At 41.6% G+C, this 7033-nt stretch overlaps 1 protein-coding gene across 2 annotated transcripts in view; it reads right to left on the bottom strand.

The window, feature by feature from the left end:
• LOC110517416 (protein eva-1 homolog B) overlaps positions 1-5968 on the bottom strand; it is a 28440-nt gene extending 22472 nt beyond the window's left edge. The window contains exon 1 of one of the 2 annotated variants that reach the window (XM_021595500.3): positions 5479-5968. The gene's annotated coding sequence lies outside the window, so the exon portion shown is untranslated. The remainder of the gene's footprint in view (positions 1-5478) is intronic. The other variant, XM_036973790.2, reaches the window with a different exon arrangement.
• Positions 5969-7033: the final 1065 nt, after the last annotated feature.

Here is a 7033-nt window from a genome sequence, read left to right on the forward strand (position 1 = left end):
TTCACTTTAATAATGTTTACATATTTTGCATGTCTCATATATGTATATACTGTATTCTAACATATTTTATGGTATCTTAGCCCACGCCACTCTGACATTGGTGACCGAAATATTTATATATTCTTAATTCCATTCCTTTACTTTATATTTGTGTGTATTGTTTGATATTGTTAGATATTTTTTGTTAGATATTACTGCACTTTTGGAGCTGGAAACACAAGCACTTTGCTCTACCCGCAATAACATCTGCTAAACACGTGCATGTGACAAACACAGTTTGATTTGATACTTGATGGTAATCGCGCTCACTATTGCCAAATGACTGTATATATGAATGGACAAAGCCATCGATCATGTGACACCATTCATTCCTATGTGAAGGCTCAATAGCACATTGCAATTTAAATCGGTTAAGACGGTAACTCATGGAGACATAACATGTGACATTTTAGCTACTCCAGGAATTACGTTGCAGGCTAGGTCAGTGCTGTCCCCTCTCGTTAAATGTCTTATGGCTGGGGGCAGTATTGAGTAGCTTGGATTAATAAGGTGCCCAGAGGTGCCCAGAGTAAACTGCCTGCTACTCAGTCCCAGTTGCTAATATATGCATATTATTAGTATATTTGGATACACTCTGAAGTTTCTTAAACTGTTTGAATGATGTCTGTGAGTATAACATAACTCATATGGCAGGCAAAACCTGAGAAAAAAATCCAATCAGGAAGTGGGAAATCTGAGGTTGGTTGTTTTTCAACTCATTCCCTATTGAAGATACAGTGGGATATTGGTCATGTTGCACTTCCTACGGCTTCCACTAGATTTCAAGAGTCTTTAGAACCTTGTTTGATGTTTCTACTGTGAAGAGGGGGCGAATGAGAGGGGAAGGAGTCAGAGTTCTGCCAGAATGCCTTGTGACGCTCGTTCACGTGAGAGTGAGCTCTGTTCCAATGCTTTTCTACAGACAAAGGAATTCTCCGGTTGGAACATTATTGAAGATTTATGTTAAAAATATCCTAAAGATTGATTCTATACTTCGTTTGACATGGTTCTACGGACTGTAACGGAACTTTCTGACATTTCGTCTGCTCCTCCTAGTGAACGCGCTTCGTGAGTTTGGATTTGTTTACCAAAGGCGCTAACCAAAAGGAGGTATTTGGACATAAATGATGGACATTATCGAACAAAACAAACATTTATTGTGGAACTGGGATTCCTGGGAGTGCATTCTGATGAAGATCATCAAAGGTAAGTGAATGTTTATAATGTTATTTCTGATTTCTGTTGACTGCACAATATGGTGGATATCTTTTTGGCTTGTTTGGGCTCTGAGCGCCGTACTCAGATTATTGCATGGTTTGCTTTTTCCGTAAAGCTTTTTTAAAATCTGACACAGCGGTTGCATTAAGGAGAAGTGAATCTAAAGTTCAATGTATATCACTTTTTTTAACACTATTTTCATCAACATTTATGATGAGTATTTCTGTAAATTGATGTGGCTCTCTGCAAAATCTGCCTGTTGAGTCTATGGGGGTGCTATTTCATTATTGGATAAACAAACGTGCCCGTTTTAAGCGCAATATTTTGTCACGAAAAGATGCTCGACTATGCATATAATTGACAGCTTTGGAAAGAAAACAGTCTGACGTTTTCAAAACTGCAAAGATATTATCTGTGAGTGCCACAGAACTCATGCTACAGGCGAAACCAAGATGAAACTTCAAACAGGAAATTAGCAGAATTTCTGAAGCTCTGTTTTCCATTGTCTCCTTATATGGCTGTGAATGCACCACGAACGAGCCTGCCCTTTCTGTCGTTTCTTCAAGATGTATGCAGCATTGTGACGTATTTGTATGCATATCATTGGAAGATTGGCCATAATAGACTACATTTTCCAGGGGTCCGCCCGGTGTCCTTTGTCTAAATTGGTGCGTAATCTTCAGGTGCGGGCATTTTCTCCTGGGATTCAGGAGAGAAAGCACACTTCCACGAACGATATATCATCGAAGAGATATGTGATAAACATATTGAGGATTGATTCTAAACAACGTTTGCCATGTTTCAGTCGATATTATGCAGTTAATTTGGAAAAAAGTTTGGCGTTTTGATGACTGGATTTTCGGTTTGTTTTGGTAGCCAAACGTGACGCACCAAACGGAGCGATTTCTCCTAAACAAAACTGAACATTTGCTATCTAACAGAGTCTCCTCATTGAAAACATCTGAAGTTCTTTTCTGGTTTTTGTGAAAATGTTGCCTGCTGAATGCTAACGCTAATGCTAACGCTAAAGCTAACGCTAAATGCTACGCTAGCTAGCTACTGTTACACAAATGATTGTTTTCCTATGGTTGAGAAGCATATTTTGAAAATCTGAGATGACAGTGTTGTTAACAAAAGGCTAAGCTTGAGAGCTAGCATATTTATTTCATTTCATTTGCGATTTTCATGAATAGTTAACGTTGCGTTATGGTAATGAGCTCGAGGCTGTATTCACGATACCGGATCCGGGATGGCTAGAATCAAGAGGTTTTAAGTAACTCAAGTTGAATGCCAACCAGGGTACTGCAGGTTTCCATTAGCAACTGAATTATCCTCATAACTTCTCTGTGTGCTATTTTAAAATAATCGGTTCAAGGACATACATTATTGGTACCATGATTGCCTTCGATTTTATACATTTTTTCCCAATAAGATTGACCATGAAGAGGAAAAAGGATTAATTCAGTTTAATGGGGGGGTTCTTGTTTTCTGCTAATACCTGCAATGCTGCGGTCGGCCTTGGACTACTGGGGCTTCAACGAGAGGGGGCAGTCGTTCTCCCTTGCTTTTGCCCCTAGTGGCTGATTTTGAAGGAATTTCCCAACGTCCTCAAGACATGGACAGAGGTCCAATTTATAATTCACTCTTCGCTAGAGCCTCCTAGCCCCCTACGTTTGCAATTCGCAACATATCATATTAACCTCTCTGATCTCCCAAACCCGGATCCGGTATCGTGACTACAGCCTCAAGCTCATTACCATAACGCAACGTTAACTATTCATGAAAATCGCAAATGAAATGAAATAAATATGCCATCTCGCAAGCTTAGCCTTTTGTAAACAACACTGTCATCTCAGATTTTCAAAATATGCTTCTCAACCATAGGAAAACAATAATTTGTGTAAAAGTAGCTAGCTAGCAAAGCATTTAGCGTTAGCATTAGCGTTAGCATCCAGCAAAAACATTCCATTTCAACAAAAACATAAAAGCCTTCAAATAAAATCATTTACCTTTGAAGAACTTCTGATGTTTTCAATGAGGATACTCTCAGTTAGATAGCAGATGCTCAGTTTTTCCAAAAAGATTCTTTGTGTATTAGAAATAGCTCCGTTTTATACATCACATTTGGCTACCAAAAAAAAACTGAAAATTCAGTCCTCAAAACGCGAACTTTTTTCCAAATTAACTCCATAATATCGACTGAAAACATGGCAAACGTTGTTTAGAATCAATCATCAAGGTGTTTTTCACATATCTCTTCATTGATACATCGTTCTTGGACACATGGTTTCTCCCCTGAATCAAATGGTAAAGTACAAGCAGCTGGCAATTGCGCACCGAATTCCACGCAGGACACCAGGCGGACACTTGGAAAATGTAGTCTCTTATGGTCAATCTTCCAATGATATGCCTACAAATACGTCACAATGCTGCTAAGACCTTGGGCGAACGACAGAAAGTGTAGGCTCATTCCTTGCGCAATCACAGCCATATAAGGAGACAATGGAAAACAGAGCTTCAGAAATTCTGCTAATTCCTGGTTGATGCATCATCTTGGTTTCGCCTGTAGAATGAGTTCTGGGGCACTTACAGACAAAATCTTTGCAGATTCTGAAACTTCAGAGTGTTTTCTTTCCAAAACTGTATGCATATGCATAGTCGAGCATCTTTTCGTGACAAAATATCGCGCTTAAAACGGGAACGTTTTTTATCCAAAAATGAAATAGCGCCCCTAGAGATCTAACAGGTTAATTGTTATTCGTAACATATCATATGAAATGGATGGACATCCACAAATTAATACATACCAAATGAAATGTAACATATCATAAAATAGAGGGAGACAGACGTTTACTATGTTACGTCTACCCCTGAGTCCAGGTTGACTATAAATGTTAAGCAGGTTTTGGAAGAACAAAGGCCATGAAAGTATAGCCTCTAGCTCAGATGAATCCTCATAGAACAGTGTTTGAGAGAAGGGAATAAGGGTGCGCCCACGCGATCCAAAATATTTCCTTTAAACTCCTTTGTTGATGCTTTGTATTGTGTGGGTGGATGTGTGAATGGTACTGGGGAACACTGGTGATGAAGGTCTGAGCTGCTTTACAGACACATTCACACAAAGACAGAAAACGCCTGGCAAACACTGGTGCCAACCTTATACATATATAAATAATATAGGCTACATATGCTTAGCAAAATGACCCATATCCCACATGTAAACACTTGTTACACTTTAACTGTGAACAGAACAGGGCATTAAGATTGACAGGGTTAGCTGTTATGCTAGCTAGCAGTTAGCTTCAAGGTGAGGAGCATAGACTGTTATAAACAACACCATGATTTTTCAACACAGCCACTAACCTGATAATTGACTACGATCATTTCATCAGTCAAGATTCAATGGCCATTGAAAAGCCCAGACAAAAGTGAGACAGAGGGGGGATGAACACACCTCATACCACTGTAATAGTCATCTGTAGAAGTGCAGTACACTGGAAATGAATATCATGGGAGAGATCCCAAAGGGAATTAGCATACTTTGTTTTTAATCAGAAACGGAGTCAATATTTTCAAACTCCAAACACATGTTGCTCAGCCTCGGCTTGAGCTGTGATTGCTTACCTCGACTGACACTGAAATTAAAGAAATCTTAAAAAGTGAACAAGATGGAAGGAATGGAGGGAGGAGAAAGGAAAAAGCATGTACCTTTTCCAATTTACATGTCAGAAATGCCAAGATGAAAATAGCATGCCAAGACACAACAATATGCCTTGGCACCTCACAACCATTCAATTACCTAAAGACGGCTCCCTTGACAAGTCTACCGGATTATTGGTCCAGTTTTCCCTGCAGGTAGAGCCCACACTTACACCCTCCACCCAGTACATAAAAACACGTCTTTGTCTTTTGGCCCCAAAGGCCCCTCGTAAAACTAACTGGAGGCATTAGCCAGGAGACTCTTTATGACACACATGGGATTCCATGGCAGTGCCTCCACGTTCCTTACGTTTTGTGATCAGGGGATTCCACTTCCCCCTACATCAACTACTCCTATACACACACAGGCATGCATGCCGTCTAACATGCACACAAACAAACACATGCAGAACCCACAAAGAACATGCGCACACGCACACGCACATGCGCACACACACACACACACACACACACACAGAATCCACTCTATACCTCTCCACTCCCTGCTGAGCCATTGCTTACCTTGTGATTCTAGAGTTGTGATGACAGCCAGCTCAGTACTCCTTTCCCCTGCCTCTACTGCTAAGTGAGAAGCCTCACAGAATCCTGAATTCCTCTATTACAGCCAGTTCTAACCCCTTGTTAACTGACCATATCGTGGAATATCAGCGACACTGTGGTGTTAACCAGCGATTGGGGTTTTACAGCCCAATATGTTTCCGGGGAGGGACTGCAGCTATTGTGAAATGGGCGCGATCTGTGAAGGTTCTGGCACACCCATGCAGCATGCAAGGAAGGAGAAAAATCTACAGTAAGCCTCAGGACTGAAGAAATGGTCTATTAGGTGGGAAAGGCTGGGTAAGCTGGTACAGGAAATGGCTCAGGGAAGACTGGGGAGGGAGGCCCCTGCACGGCAGTGGGCAAGGGTCCCGTCATGCAGCCCCTGGGCCGAGGGTCGAATATAAGGCCCCTGTGTTCCCCTCTCCTCAGAGGGGGTGACAGAGTTTGAACTGGTGCAAGCCAGGCTCAGAACTGAGGGAGAGACGGTAGAGGGGAAGGTCTGTGTTACCCTCGGGAGAGAGGGTGGAGGGGAGGGGAAGGAGAGGGGGTGGTGTGGGATTACATAAATAGTTCCACACCCTGGCAGCCAGGCATCTTGACTTCCATCTACCTCTTCCCATCTCTCCCATCTCTCCCTCTCTCCCTCTCTCCCTCCTTGACAGCCCTGTGCCAAGCCCCCAGGGCTGTAGGCCCCTGCAAGGTTGCAGCAGGTACGTTGGAAGCACTCCTCACATTCCTGTGCTTCAGCTTGTCCAGATGATACGCTAATGTTAGACTAGTTGGTATGAACTGTTTCTTTCAACAGAGTGGATTGTTGGCATGACATGTATTCTTTGTGGGGTGAAATGGTCCCTAAAGCAGTCATAATGCATAGTCATGCGTATGTTCTATTTATTTTCTACAGGATGAACTCAAGAGACTGGACACAACTCAGTCATCACTCGTCTTTTTTGTGTGGAGGGACTAAACTCATGACAATTTGAAACATACTTGGATATGGTCAAAATGTTGTTTTCCAAAGACCTAGATTTGCATACAAAAATAGTTCAGCGTGCGTGTGTGTGTGTGTGTGTGTTGTGCGTTGTGAGGAAATAGTGTGACGGGACTACTTCCCTAGTCAGCCTTGAGGCAGTGGGTTTGGACCCCTGTATGTGCCATTATCAATATTTAATGGGGACCGGCTTCAAACACTCACAAGGCAAAAACACTCATTATTCCACACTTGTCCATGTCGTTTTTAAATAACTCCCTTGTCATTTGATACTTTTCTGTGTTGTTTTGAATGAACTCACTGAACTGGTGTCTAAATAACCCGTTTGAAAGTGTTGAAAATAAACTTGGTTTCAGATGTTAATAAAGTAAACAGGGATAAGATTAATGTTGTATGCTGAATGACTGTGATGTTACTAGCTATGCCTGTCATGGGCCGTTCGGTCACACGGTTGTTGATTTAAACCATTCTAGAACCCACTTACTGAAAGGAGTTCAACAACTAGTTACTGATTTACTGTAGGCC

The sequence above is a fragment of the Oncorhynchus mykiss genome, chromosome 3 (genome assembly GCF_057628025.1).
Source record: "Oncorhynchus mykiss isolate SJ-2025 chromosome 3, ASM5762802v1, whole genome shotgun sequence".
NCBI classification, from domain to species: Eukaryota; Metazoa; Chordata; class Actinopteri; order Salmoniformes; family Salmonidae; genus Oncorhynchus; species Oncorhynchus mykiss.